The 15,904-nt window shown below is 40.9% G+C and overlaps 1 protein-coding gene across 8 annotated transcripts in view; it reads right to left on the reverse strand.

Annotated features, from left to right (window-relative positions):
* The window catches only part of sema4d (sema domain, immunoglobulin domain (Ig), transmembrane domain (TM) and short cytoplasmic domain, (semaphorin) 4D), a 49,013-nt gene extending 37,747 nt beyond the window's left edge, over window positions 1–11,266 (reverse strand). For 3 of the 8 annotated variants that reach the window (XM_047805462.1, XM_047805452.1, XM_047805459.1), the window contains exon 1: window positions 11,131–11,266. The gene's annotated coding sequence lies outside the window, so the exon portion shown is untranslated. Of the gene's footprint in view, window positions 1–2,460; window positions 2,909–7,963; window positions 8,095–8,465; window positions 8,700–10,477; window positions 10,735–11,130 lie in introns of those variants that run through there. The other 5 variants (XM_047805453.1, XM_047805455.1, XM_047805460.1 and 2 more) reach the window with 5 other exon arrangements.
* Window positions 11,267–15,904: the final 4,638 nt, after the last annotated feature.

Consider the following 15,904-nt stretch of genomic DNA (forward strand, 5'->3'; position numbering starts at 1 on the left):
CGAGTAGAGCGTGTCCTGACCTGCAAAATTGGGCGTGGCTTGTATAGCGCACTCGGCTCACCGGGTGAGGAAGTGATATACTGTATTAGGTCTCAAGCCTCTGCTCTGAAGCATCACAAGGTGGAGTAACACGATCGGAAGAGAGATATCTCAAACCTCGATTCCTTTTTGAGACGAAACCGACGGTTTCAGCTGATCCGCGGCGGTTCTGACGACCTGACGACACTAGACAGAGGTTTTCTGCTAGACAGGTTGATTAGTGCACGTGTCATCTGTGATGTGAGACACTTAACTAGCCAATCGGATCGCTTTACGTTGTGTAAAATCTGTACCCGAGTCAATTTTTGCGCTTAGCTACCATTAGACCAGACTTGTTCATGACTGGTCTGGTGACTTAGCGAAGGACATTGTAATCTCTCTACACCTGACCACTTAACCACACGAAGCAGACCGCTATTTTATTTCACCTTTCATTCTCGTCTTTAAGCACTTTACTCCTACATCCATGACTCATTAGTGAGATGCGAGGATCTAGGATCAAAGCAATGCTGACATCATACCGCTACACCTGTGCCACGCCCGGTAGTGACACAATGGGAACCTGAGCTGTGTGGGTAGCACAGCATATCTGATCAATAGAGAGGAGAAACAAATGCTTACTGGTGCTTTTTCATGTCATTTTTATATTTAACTCTGTGGCATTATTTTGTCTGAGAAAGACTTTGTGCCCGATACGTGGTGCTATAAGTAAACCCAGCCGTGAGCTCCGGAGTCTGTCAGCGCCCGTGATCCAGGAGCACTATATTTATACCCCAGTTCATTTTTGTTCTTGTTCACATGCGCCTTCTCGAATCCTTTTCTCTACAGTCGGCTAATTACACGTTCGTCTGACCGCAGGCGGAGAACGTCCGCTTCTGTCCGCGTTCGTGTCGCCTTGGTTGTAGATTTTCTACGTCGGTGTCTCGACGTGAGGCAGAGAACAACAGTGACACGAGTCTCAGGAGGACCGATCTGTGAAAAGCCCGTATTTGTCCCGGTCCTGTAGGTTTCTGTATGAACCTTGACCAATGGTAGATTGTCGACATCGTGTAGAGAAAAATCAAAAACATAAACAGAGTGTTCAAGTGGGAGGAAATCTATTCCTGGGTAAAATGATACAGTGAGTCACGAGTCCAGAGAAAAAACTGAATATAGCGTAAATGGTGGGCACTTTGACTGAAAACATCATGATACTATATGCAATATGTGAAGAAAGAAAGAAAGAAAGAAAGAAAGAAAGAAAGAAAGAAAGAAAGAAAGAAAGAAAGAAAGAAAGAAAGAAAGATTAGTCTTTAACTTCAGGAGACAAATTTAAAATTCTGCAAAAATACATTTAATTATTTTGAATCCTATAACAATTTTTAATGTAAAATCTGCAACCAATCAGAATTTAACACATACATAAATTTAGATAAAAAAAAACAATAATAAAGATATTGAAAATGTTAAATGACTTTAGTGTTTCATCTTTTACCGTGTACTAACAATTTATTTATTATTTTATTTGACTTTTCTTTTTAGCGGTATTATTTCACTCATTTTCTAGAATATTTAATGCATGTATATGGTAATGAGTGGCCGTGGCTTATTCAACCAGGCAAAATCTTTTGCATTGCACTTAAGGGCTGATAAAATCCTGATATGTCTCTCACACACACACACACACACACACACACACACACACACACACACACACACACACACACACACACACACACACACACACACACACACACACACACACACACACACTTACAAACAGACACCATGTGTGAAAACTAACACCTGACTGACATCATCATGCTCACAACAAGCTAAAACTGAGATCTAAAGACATCAAGCACTTTCCACTCCTCGCACATACCCCTGTGTACACACACACACACACACCTCTTCCATCCTTACATGCCCTCAATCATAATCTATTACACAAAGCTTAAGAGAAGTCGGCCTTTCGCTCGTAGCGACGGCTTTAAAGCGTCACGGTCCTGACAAAAGGTCTCCGTGTCCCCCGTCTGTGTCGCTGTCACCGGTAGAAATGCTTTGAAGTAGCAGATAGCGTCTAAGAACACATGCTTTGATCTAAAACTGGGCGGAGTCATCGAGAGGACAATTTAACCACAGACTCAGATTCACAGACAACTGACAGAGGCTTACTTAATAATTACACACCACAATAAATAGAGAACACACACACACACACACACACACACACACACACACACACACACACACACAGGTGTTCCAGACGACGTACTGTTTCTTTTCCCAGCTCATCCTCAAGTTTATAGAGATGAGCTGATACACAGCCGGTGGAATGATGTCCACGCCTCTTCCCTTTTATTTACCCGTAAACTCCTTTAATGTTTATATAATTTTTTGCGCTAATGCAGGCTCATAACAAAGATCGGGTTCACTCACCACCTGAGCAGGAATCCTGGGAGGAAAAAAAAAAGACGATTGAAGCATCCAGGAAAAAAAAAAATCTTCCCAGAAGAATGCTGAAGGTCCTGGTACATTAAAACATCATTTAACAGTCAACTAGGGATCTCCAGAGCAAGAGATGTCTCGCGCTCTCTCTCACACACACACACACACACACACACACATCCCTCCCCCACGTGTGTGAAGGTTACTGGAGCAGCCGGAGGAAAAGCCCTTTACGAGGACACAGAGAACTGCAGATTACAAAAAAATCAGACCTTAAAAACCCCTCGTTAATGTCTGATGCTCACGTCGACTCTCTCTCTCTCTTTCTCCCTCCCTCTCTTTCTCCCTCCATCCTCTTCTGTCACATCTAAGCCACAATAAAATATTTAAACGGGATCAGGAGAGCTGTCAGGAGAGCAGAGGAGAAGCGGAGAGCCGCATCCCTTCACACACGTGTGGGGTTCAGATGGAAGCCGCTGTGACAGCTTCAGACAATAGAGCTGAGATCACGTGTGTGTATGGGGGTGGGGGGGTTAGAGGAAAAAAGAGTGACAGGAAGCAAAAGCGAAGCAAATAGATAGAAGGAGAAAGAGAAATAAAGAGATAAGAGACACTGAGTGATAAAGACAGACATACTGACAGAGACGGAGACAGACATGCAGAGATAGAAAGGGAGAGAGAGGGAGAGGAAGAGAGAGAGAGAGAGAGAGAGAGAGAGAGAGAGAGAGAGAGAGAGAGAGAGGACGGCAAATATAAAGCTGAATTCACCGCAAATGAGAATCGATGTACGAGTGATCACGATACTCGGGTCAGAACGGCGCACGCTTTCGATCGCGTCTACACCTGCCCTCGATACGGTTTCATCACTGTGGGTTTTGAGTGATGTGAATTTACGTAAACCGCACGTACGATAAAACTCGAACGACGAGAAGAACGGTCTGTTAGCTGTTAGGGTCAATCTGTGGATCAGATCCGAATTCAGAATCAAAATGATTCTTTTGATTCATTTGCTCTGTTTGGATTCACACAAGTGTTTAGATGATGTAAATAACTAGTTTGAATTATTTTTTATTTTCTTTCTGTTCTGTCCGTAACCTGTTCTGATGCCCAACATCCCAACACGATTCGCTTTTTGATTCGCAAAGTCGACTCGACTCGAGTCTAAAAAAGGTCCTATGGACTTCACTCTGGATGTTTTGTCTGCCACAAGCATGATAGTCTCCTCCGTTTCAGTCAATATCTCTCTCTCTCTCTCTCTCTCTCTCTCTCTCTGTGAATCGTTCTGGAAGAGTGAACACAGATCCTGAATCAGCTTTGTTTGGGCACCATTTAAATTTCATCAGGTCAAAGAGTCAATTGTGTGGAAGTGTCCACTCCGTCCCCCCGTTCTGCCACTCCCTTTCCGATATAATCCTCCGTAGCGCAGTTGGTGTTGTTATAAAGGGAAGGACTGAAAACGTGAGCCATCAACAACACATTCCAGCACACGCTCACAAATATTTAGACTGGAGCGAGTTTTGGTGCGGACGCGAGCCGGCGCTTCGCTTTCCGTCCAATAAAAAGACGATCGTCGTTGCGTGTGATCCGACGGCAGGACGTTCGTCAGGATTAGAGTTCCTTAAGGACGGTTCGATTGAGGATTGATAGTTGTTTCTTAGCGCATCGATCCTTCACTCGAGGTATATATTTAACCAAGGATAAAGCGCTGTGACCCTGCGTTGGGAGTTTAGATTCCTTTAAGTTTACAGTTACATCAACAAGCTCCCGTTAACGTTTACCACATTAAAACGGTCGTTCGTCCGACATCTCGATGTTAATAACAAATATAAAATTGCTATATTAATGATAGAGATATAAAAACTGACTGACAAAAGTGCTGACACTGGAGACTTCGTCCTGTTATATAAATGTCAAATAAACTTCATGAAAATAATGAGTCGTTACCATAGAAACGAATCGGAACGAGTGCATTATTATAGTCCTGTGATTTGAATAACGGTCAGAGCTGCGGTTACATAAATCTAATCAGAATTGAGGGTTTTGTTATAAACGTAGAAAAATGTTTGCGCTATGTGTGTGTAAATGTGTGTGTGGAACCAGCTACTGTCCAAGGGATCGCCTGTGCAGGTCGATCGCCTGTGGCCACTTTGTAGTCTGTGTGTGTGTGTGTGTGTAGCCTATACAACGAGGCAGGTTGAGACAAGGCCGGATCGTGTCGTCTCCCCTCCCCCCAGACCACAGCGTTCAGGGGTTTATGTAGCTAAAACGACTCGACGGTTGAGAATCCAAACTGAAATCCTGGCACACAGAAAGCAGAAGAGAAACCTCAATTTTTGTCCTTCAGAAAACCTCTTACTTAGAGAGAGAAAAAGCAATAAAATCTCTCCTCAGTCTCTCCTGCGTTTTTGCGTGTGTTAGCCGTATGTAATTAACCGATACATCGATCCCAGGGTTCTTACGGCTGTTCGGGAATCTTTTAATTTTTCCCACGACAAGCAACTTAATAAAATCCCTATTCTTTTCCCCGTAACTCATGAGCCATATGCGGACATCGGGACCTGATTAAATCACGTCATCGGGGCATTTAGAATCTTTGCTGAGAGGCGTCTCTGTAAATGTTTTATGACACAACGACCCTTGTAAAAGAAATATTTCTTTAAGGTTGGACAAAAGGAGGCTTTAACTTCCGGTACCGTCGCTCAGACCGAATTTCTTCAAAAACAAAAAAATGTTATTTATTTTTTTTTTAAAAAAGCTTATAATCTTAGAGAAAAAAATGTAAACTCCTGTCACAAAGACGTCGTTATAGCGCCGACACTGGAGACTCCTTCCCTAAACGCTTAATAAATCTTCTCACAGAAAACATCACGACGTCAACGACTACACACCTGACCGTGCGAACGTGCCGTTACTGAATAAACAATGATGCGTTAAAACGAGTGCATAATTTTTTTGTAAACTGATTTGAAATAAATCGCGAAACTTTTGACCTTTTTAAAATACACCTTCTGCAGCTGAATCTTTATCTAGACGAAACATCATGAAATAGACGCAGAAAAACAAACGACAACAACAACAAAACTTTGTTTAGCTAATGTTCATTCGTCTCATCCGACATCGACGCCCACGTCGCTTCCTGAAGTCGGAGCCGAAGCCTGAGGAGGGTAAACAACAGCAATGCGGCGTGTTCGACCGCTCGGCGCTCATCATCAGCGCCACGAGATTTCAAGCCGTCTGTGGAGCTCAAATCTGCGGCAGTGTCCTGAGATCGACCCCTGTCGCGCCTGCGCGGCCGCGAATCAACAACCGGTAGCTGTTTTCTTTTCCCCTCCGAGAGACCATAATGAAACGGCAGTCTCGAGATTCCTTTTAATCAAATCACACTGCAAACCCAATCACAGCTGGAACAAAGCCATGCTGGAAGTCTGGGCTTAAAATACATGACGTCTCTAATGAGAGTGGACGTCCACAGGGATCCCACAATGTATCTGTGTGGACCTCGTGCTTCTCACGAAGCTGATTAAACTGTTTACTCGTGTAACAACTGAAGCTGTTTTAAACAGTTATGGTACGAATCCTCCAGAAGGTTAACATTACAGTTGAGTAAACGGCGCTCAGCCTCCATTTAGCCTCTTTCACACAAACCCAGAGGTTCTCATGGACTGTTATGACCTTTCTCTTTTCTATGGGAAAATACCAGAGCCAGCTTAAAAATAGTCATCTTTTTATTATTATTATTATTATTATTATTATTATTATTATTGAGTGACATTAAATCTAAACAGAGTTCTATATAGATTTGAACCAAACAAGGTTGTCATGGTAACCGGCTTCCACACTGATCGTGATGGCTGATTTTTGCTGCCTCGCTGCCATCCGTGTCCCTAAACCCAAGACGACAAACCTCAAAAGACTCACATGATCGATCTCTCTCTGTTTCTCTATCTCTCCTTCTCTGTTTGTCTGATATCCTCCCTCTGTCTCTCTCTCTCTCTCTATCTATCTGTATGTCTCCCTTCCTCTCTCTTGCACTCTGTTTGTCTGTCGTCTTCCTCCCTCTCTCTCACTCTCTCTCTCTCTCTCTATTCTGTTTATCGGTTTCCCTCCCTCTGTCTCTCTCTCCATCTGTCTGTATGTCTCCCTTCCTCTCTCTTGCTCTGTGTGTATGTCTTTCTCCCTCTCTCCGTCTCTGTCTGTCTCTCTCTCTTCTTCTCTGTTTGTCGGTTTCCCTCCCTCTGTCTCTCTCTATCTGTCTGTACGTCTACCTTTCTCTCTCTTGCTCTGTGTCTGTCTTTCTCCCTCTCTCTGTCTCTCTCTATGTCTGTATGTCTACCTTCCTCTCTCTTGCTCTGTGTGTCTGTCTTTCTCCCTCTCTGTGTCTCTCTCTATCTGTCTGTATGTCTACCTTCCTCTCTCTTGCTCTGTGTGTCTGTCTTTCTCCCTCTCTCTCTGTCTCTCTTTGTCTGTCTCTCGCTGTAGGTCTCCCTTCCTCTCTCTGGCTCTCCGTGTGTCTGTCTTTCTCCCTCTCTCCGTCTTGTTGACTCTATCTAAGACGTACCGTTCAATCTGGACAAAAATAATGGCACCCAACCCGGAGAAAAAAACAAAACAACAACTCAAAGACAACAAAAGTTTATTTTTCTTAAAACTGCTGTCTCTTATTCTACAATATAACGATTCTACGCTAACATGCCGAGCCTGAGACCTTTGATATGTCGTGTCCTTCTAAGCCTTCGGGAGGTAAGTCATTAACATGAACACAGAGCTCTGGTGTCCTTCATCTGGTGTCTGAGGAACCATCAGCTGATTGTGAAATCAGTTAAACCTGCAGTCGTGTTTAAAACGTGAGAAAAAAACCTACGTTAAAAAGCTCCCTGCTAACAGAAGCACAGCATTTCACAGTGTAGCGTTTCATATGCAAACGCATGGGTTTTGCTGTGGGATAAAATTTTCATTTCATCAATTTTCATCCTTTCCATGTCCTGAAAGGTTCTGAAGCGTCGTCTCGCTTCAGAGGACAATGTTTGATGTTGTTCGTGATCAAGAAAACTAAACAGTGTCTGTAATTTAAGAAGAGCTGATCTTTTAAATGACATGATCTAAAGAGTTTTGCTAAACACATTGTTTACAGGCTAAACACTAAAACCACTGGAAGTGACAGTGTTGAGGTTTGTAACGTGTGTAATAACGGATGTGTCTGTAATTTAAAGAAGAAGGATGTGTCTGTAATTTTAAGAAGAGCTGATCTTTTAAATGACAGTGTCTGTAAACAGTGTCTGTAATTTAAGAAGAGCTGATCTTTTAAATGACATGATCTAAAGAGTTTTGCTAAACACATTGTTTACAGGCTAAACACTAAAACCACTGGAAGTGACAGTGTTGAGGTTTGTAACGTGTGTAATAACGGATGCGGCCCGGCTGTGAATCGAGGACAACGGGGCGTCTTTAGCCCGGTGGGTACTTTCCAGCACTGTAACAGAATAAGGGCACGCACCTGTCTCATCGCTGCTGTTCCCACTGCTCTTGGTACACACACTGAAAGATGTTGGCAAAGCCACACAAAGCCCGCCACTATCCGGCCTCTCCGTAGAGAAAGAGATCCCAGACTAGAGCCTTGTCCTCTCTCTAGATAAAGTGAGAGAGAGGAGAAGTGTTGCACTCCCACCTGATCACCTTCACCTAAACGCTGCATGGAAACCAGGGTGTTGTTTTACTAGGACACGTGACTCCTGAAGGATCGCAGGAAATCATGACGATGCACACAATAGTGGCAGCCAGGAAAACAACTTTTACAAGCAACCTGATAAAAAAAAAACCCAGCAAACAACAGTCCAGCAAAAAAGTCTGGTTTAATGATTCTGGGATTTTTTTCAAGGCAAAAAAAAAATTTTTTTTTAAACAATCTTCACAAAAAAGATTACAACGTTGTTTTACTGCATGCTTCAGTTTTGCGCAATAAAATCGAAGCTTGTGTAAAGTAATAACAGAAAACATACCTCTTTAACTGCTAACAGGGAACTCTGAAGGGTTTCCTCAGCCCAAAGTTTAGCAAATGTCACCAAATCAGAACGGAGACTTGGCGGTTTACTGATTTGACGAAGTAACGGCTACCTTGCACCGAGATGCGCTATTATCTATATGAAACTAGCTTCCTATCCTACTGAACTACCCTCAACTACCGGCTTTAATTCACATTAAGACGCAAAAGATTCCTGTTACACAACTAGTCACAAATTATGAAGGAAATCGTTCTTCCTTGATGATTTACACATCGACACCTGGCGACCTTTGAGAAGGAGTTATTATGGATTCAGGTGAAACCGTAGCTTGTGGACTCTACGGCTAATGTTTTACTACCTAACGGAGCATGGCCAATGAAAAGAGAGCATGGCCGAGAATGAAAAACAACAGGTCTGCTTCGCTCTCGAGCAAAAACGACTCAGACGTGAGGGTTTTTCAGAATATAAAAGTCTCCGAAACAAAAGCGGACACCGGAGATTCCTTCTGTAAATGTTCCTATGGAAAACAATGACACGAAGCAGTCATAGTTGCCCTTAGAAAAATAAATGATTTGAAGGTGTTAGGCACTTTAAAAACAGAAAAAGCAGAACCATGAAGCAGTCAAGGACACGCTATCGACATCAGCGGGAAAACACAGGCCTCGCCTCATCGAAATAAACCGCCTCTGGGGAACCCGAGGGAAGCAAACTCACTGCGGAAAGACGAGAACTTTAGACACAACTCATGGTCTAATTAACATCCATGTGACTAACATAACTGGAACAAAGGATGAGCTCCATGAATAGGAACAAATCATTCGGTGATTAAAGCATGAATCAGGGAGCACGGGCCAAGCAGAAGGCAGAAAATATCCTGACTAAAATTTCCAACTTGACTTAAGCTATCAAATTCAAGCACAAGGTTTTTTCCGTCCTATTTTTTAAACACAAAACCTAGGCCAGAACTGAGATGCACTCAAGAGCGAATGATCTCAAACAACTTTATTGAACATCTTTGAACTTTATTGTAAAGATATAGAAATAGAAATATATCTTTAAAAGATCCAACATTATAAGCTATTACTTCTGCATAAGAGCTCAATAACGGATTATCAAAAAAACATCACGTGTATGGTGAAACAGCAATCAGACATATTTCCACCACATGAAAGTCTTCGATCGGTGTTGTTTACGCCTCTATCAGGAGATTTCTCACCGGATGTTTATAGCTGCTATAACGTAAAAGATAACAGGAACTAATTTGTTTAACAGACACTCTGTCAATCCACCTTAAACCCAGAACATTGTGGTCTTGGAACTTTGGTTCATTTTTTTTTTTTTAGTTTTTTTATTTCTATATAGACAAAAATGTTCAGGGTAACATCTGGCTTAGCTTTACGTTACCCAGAAGATGACAGGAAGAAATAATGAGCCAGTTACATCTGGTTTTGCAGAATTTTATCCTAGTTTCCAAGATAAACAGCTATGAGGATGACTCGATGACGAGGTGTGGACATGTTAGGGATTATTCATGGACTGAAGGACCGGATGGATGGATGGATGTATGGAAGGGATGGATGGATGGATACATAGATAGATAGAGATAGATAGACCAGATAGATAGATAGATAGACAGACATACAGATAGACAGATAGATAGACAGACAGATAGATAGATGGATAGATAGACAAATAGATAGACCAGATAGATAGTCTAGATAGATAGATAGATAGATAGATAGATAGATAGATAGATTATTCACATATTCCAGCAGTATCCACAAACTTGGGCAATATGTCATACAATATATTCTTAAAAAAAATGTAAAGTAAGAGACATACAAAGCCAATGCAATACAACACCTGGTCATGACGTTTACGGTCACGTCGTGAAGCTTGTTTACAGTTTCAGAGTGTTCTATAAAAACGGTCTAATGCTGAACTGATGAGTTTCCTCTAATGGCTCGGACCTGAAAGTGTTTTTATTACAAATGTATTTCTGTACTCACTTCGGAAAAGTCTGCTTTTCCTCACAGAAGTTTACTTCAGTCCCGGATTCAGAGTTAAATCCCCAAACACACACCTTGTGCCCTTTATAGAGCGCACACACTCCTGACACAGAGGCTTATTTACACCCCGAGTGACCTTTAAAAACCCACACAGACGGAGTTTCAGCTCTTTTTCTTTTTAAATAATCCCGGGAGGAAAGAATCCCCCAAAAACCGAGCAAAATGTTCAACATTAATTTGTAATTAAATCGGTGAAGTAAATTAGCAAAACAACGTTAGCCACTTCAGACACGAAACTGTTGTTATGACAACAGAAAATACCTCAGGAGAAAAAAAATCACCCCGAGATGCACGAGCCGCTGGCAAACACACGTTTATTCACGATTCTGAATGGAAAACCGTACAAAAAGAGGTAATTATCGCATCCAAATTATTTAATCTTATTCCTCAAATAATTACATAAACAAATAAAAGTTTTATTGTGCAAAAAATCCGCTGCGCGTGAGCACCTCTGTAACAAGTGCGCGCGAGCTCAAAGTCCAACTAGCATCAGCTCGCGCTCAGTTTATTCCTCAGATTATATTTTATATTCAGAGGGAAAAAACATAAACTAGAACGCGTGAATGAGATAAAACTTAAATAAACAAACTAACCTGGTGAATGAAACTCGGTTTTTCGGTGTCCACGGTTCACGGTGTCGTGAATAAGCCTGACAAGTTAGTGAAAGCGCCTCAGCATGGCGGAGGCTATTCAAACACGGGTTGCCAGATTGGACACGCTATCACGTTTGCGGTTTTTTTTTTTTTTTTTTTTAAAGGGCACTAATTTAATCTAATTAACCAACAATGCAAAACTAATAAAAGTTTGTTATTTAAAAACCCAACCATGCTATCTTGTTACAGAGAACTTGATTGATCCTTATTTATTTACCCCTTAATAGATAAAATGTAATTAAAAAAAAACTTTTTTAAATCATTTTCATTGTTAAATCTCAAAAAACAGATGGTAGAAATTATGTTATGTTCATTATATTTCATGTAGAAATGATATGAATCTATCTCATGCAAGAGAAGTTTTGTTAAGATAAAATACGCTAAAATGGCATGAGATAAATAGATAATTGAGAAAATCTGGTTAACTAGCATCCATGCTAAGGGAATAAAATGTGTTGAATGAATGTAAATGGATATTTTGTGAAAAGGAATATTTTAAGATAGATGGGATTTAAACAAATTGAAATAGTTATGCAAAACTTTAAATACATGTTTGTATTTGTAATATTGTTACATATTACGTACATTTTCATGGATTTTTCTCAATTTCAATACAATAATCCAGTTTAATTTTCATTGCAGTCCTCAAATGACTTTTAACATGTTTTAATATGTGATAAACGTCCAGTAACAAGCAAACCTTGTTTGTCCTTATGGAAATACATTTAATAGATGTAGATGTTTGGCAGCTTAATAAGTTTTGCTTAGAAATGATTAAGTGTAGAAGCATTTGCACAACAAATATTTTGTGGTTTAACCATGATGTCTGTTGATATATATAAAAAATGGACATCTTTATTGCAATATGAGAACTAATATTACTACTACTACTACTACTACTACTACTACTACTACTAATAATAATAATAATAATAATAATAATAATAATAATAATTTGCCCACATTCTGTGCAAGGAAAAAGGAAAACAGGATCCTGAATTTCAGAGATCGATATTTTAATTTGCACAGCAACATTGTGAATCGTGGTTTTGTCCTTTACAGTGCATTAAAGTGCATCAAGGTCAAGTCATAATCACTTTATTATATTTATTTAATTTATTTTAAGCACAAAAGCTCTGCATTTGTTCCCTTCACACAGTTGGATTTAGGGGATTGATCAGTAACCAGTGTTCAGGTCCATTGGATAGTGTAAAGCTTAACTAATTAAAGAATATTAAAGTGTTAGACACATAATTTTAAGAAAGCCGTACTTCCCATTCAGGGTAAAGATATAAATATATGAAATTTTGCAAATAGTATAATATCAACCAGAGCATTGCCATTGTTTAAAATCTCCCAAGAATGCACAGAACGAAGGGTTTGGCTTGAATCTGGCAACCCTACTCCAAATACCCACCCCCTCTCAGGTTGGATGTGTTGAGTAAGGGGGAGGAAGGGAGAAGAAGAGAGAACAACTGCAATGAGAAAGGTAGAAAGGTAGAAAGGTGAATCACCTGAAGCAGGAGGAGAAATAAAGAAGGACTTAATTATACAAATTATACATTAAGGAGGAAGTGAAATCTACATGCACTTCACAGTCAAATCTAATAAAGTCAGACAGCTGACACACATTTACTGTCCTGTTATAGGACAATAAGGAAGGAAAAGGTCTTGTGATGCAGATGGACACAAAACACAGTCACTCAGAACCCTAAAGTCATTATCGTCCTCACAGCAGAAATGGGTCTGATATCACGATGTTCGTATTCTGGGAAAGTTCTAGTATAATAATCAAAAAATCCCTATGAGGAAAGAATGACCCCAAATTTATATTTACATTTCTGTCATTTAGCAAAAAAACCTTTACCCAGAGTGACATACAACTTATTTCAATTTATTCAACTGAGCAATTAAGGGCCTTGATCAGGGGCCCAGCAGTGGCAGCTTTGGTGGACCTGGGATTCGAACTCCTGCTGCGTGGGGTTTATAAAATAAATAAATAAAACAAGGTATTTTGTGATTGCTTATGTACAAAATGATCATTCTTATCCAAATAATTCTCCTGGTTTTACTTAGGACATGTTAACATGATGGAAAAATGATTCCAAACCCCAGGAACTTCATTCAATACACTGCACATGCAAACCATTACAAGGCGAACGAACCTTTCTGGACGGACGACGGAATAGAAATCACCCTGACAGGGTTTTGCCACATAATTACAGATCGGTGGCTTGCGAGTTGATCCGTCTTCCAAAAGCGGATGGAAAACGTCTGTAAAAGTAGCATGATGACAATGATCCCTCTAAAAGATCCTATTTAACGTGTTCCAGGATGCAACCAGGTCGTTCACGTGGGACGCTTTTTATTCCACGTCGTTCTATAAAAATCTGTAATTAAATCAAGCGTACTGTTAAAAAATATGTGCATAGCGTAGGTACGTTTCCGAAGAGGTCAGAAATGCTGTTTCGATCTTTTTTTAATACTAAACTCAGCCAAAATCAGCTGGACGACTCGTTTCGACAGAGATTCTTATTGACGAGTGTATGTAGTTTTTCTAGTTACAGCACAAAGGCAGTCGAGTTTGGTTACAGAAACACAGACATTGTCCTACATCGAAGGTCTGTGACTGTATCCCTGAACAGGTTGCATTGAAAAGAGAGAGAGAGAGAGAGAGAGAGAGAGAGAGAGAGAGAGAGAGAGAGAGAGAGAGAGAGAGCAAATAAACATTAGACTTTTTTTTTTTTTACAAGTGAAAACAGGCAAGCCATAAAGAGCTCTTTGTCCAGAAGGTCAAAGGTTATGTGATATTTCTGCTAATGGAGAAGTGAATAAAAACCACGGCAGCAGAGGGCAGAAGGGACAGAATCGGCTTTGTCTCACCATCCAGAGAGAAAGAGAGAGAAGAATGAATCTTTAGACAGAGGGAGAGAGAGCTGGAGAGAGAGAGACAGAGAGAGAGAGAGAGAGAGAGAGAGAGAGAGTGAGAGAGACGTTAGAAGATAACTGTGTGTGTGTGTGTGTCCATTTGTGAGTGTGTGTCCGTGTGTGTGTGTGTCTGTGTTTGTCCACTTGTGTGTGTGTGTGTGTGTGTGCCCATGTGTGTCCATGTTTGTGTGTCTGTGTGTGTGTCCACGTTTGTGTGTGTGTCCATATGTGTGTATGTGTGTGCGTATGTGTGTGTCCATATGTGTGTATGTGTCTGTGTGTGTGTGTGTGTGTGTGTGTTTGTGTGTATGTGTGTGTGCTTCTGATCGCTTTCCTTTCGACCTCAGGATCCTTTAGATGATTCTCAGCTCCACTCTGTTTGCTTTTCAGGTTGCGGTTATGCATCACACACATCATAAAATCTTATTACAGGGATTTGTCTGAGCAAAAGTTGCTGATGACAGGTGGAGTTAAATGATATCATTAAACTGCATACACACACACACACACACACACTAGTAGTAGTGTACATTACATGAAGATATTTTCTGAGACACCAGGTGTGTGTGCTGTAGCACAATCCAAGCTCAACATTTTACATTTCAGAACATTTCCAGAATGTTCTATGAACTTATTATAGTATTTAATAAAAGTATTACTGCAGTTTATTTTAGTTCTGTCTGATTCCAGACCACAAAAATACATCCCACAATAAACTAATTCACAAAATATAAAGAAAACGCAATACGTAAACAATTTAGACACGATTACTGAGTAGTTTTGTTTACAGCAGAGATCGAGGAAACGTTTTGTGTTTTCGACATAACCTCTATAAAACATTCCTACAACGTTTTGGTTGTAGGAACATTCATGCAGATTCGCATAAGCTTTTGTATAGCGTACGTTTTTACGTTGTTTTTGTGACGTCTAACTGTAGAAACTTTCAAACATGCTCCAATAACTCCGTTCTGCCAACCTTTAGACCTGGTGGGTTCTGGTCTCAGCGGTAGCACAGATCTCACCCGCTGCTCGTTATTAAACTATGCAAGTGGCTTTATCATGACAACCTCAAAGCTCCAGTTAATCAGAGCTTCAACTTTACTGCCAATAAGCCCCTTCTGTTAGCCGTTAGCACTGATAGCATCTCTGTAGGAAGGCATCAGAGAGAGCAGCTGGCATACTGTGTGTGTGTGTGTGTGTGTGTGTGTGTGTGTGTGTGTGTGTGTGTGTTATTAAGAGGAAGCAGGTGACTGAGGAATGTCCTATGAGACCAGATCTCGATTTAAATGCTGCTGGCTTTACAATAATTAGACTTGCGGTTATCCGTCTCGCGAGCGTGCTGCATATCTTGGGGTTTGTGCCGCACTGACGTTTGCGTTTACTTCACGATTATGAACCAAATAAGGCATGTTATAGAAGAGAAATTAGGCTGCAAAGGAACTTCAAGGGCATAACTGGGCATTTTTATATTCCCTGTACAGACAATTAATGGAGATTCACCGGGATGTCGATCCTTCCTTGTTCTGTACCACTTATACTACACAAGGTTACAGGGACCTTGAGTCTACCCCAGGGGACATGGGGCACAAGGAGGGGGACACACTGGACAGCAACCCATGACAATCACTTTAATGCATGTTTTTGAACTGGGGACAAAACCTGAAAATCCAGAGGCTCAGGGAGAACATGGAAACTCCACCCACACTGGGCGGAGCTGGGAATCGAACCCTCCAAATCCAGGGGGTGTGAGGTAAGTATGCTAACCACTAAGCCATCATTCCCCCAG

This window comes from Tachysurus fulvidraco, chromosome 21 (genome assembly GCF_022655615.1).
Source record: "Tachysurus fulvidraco isolate hzauxx_2018 chromosome 21, HZAU_PFXX_2.0, whole genome shotgun sequence".
Classification (NCBI taxonomy): Eukaryota; Metazoa; Chordata; class Actinopteri; order Siluriformes; family Bagridae; genus Tachysurus; species Tachysurus fulvidraco.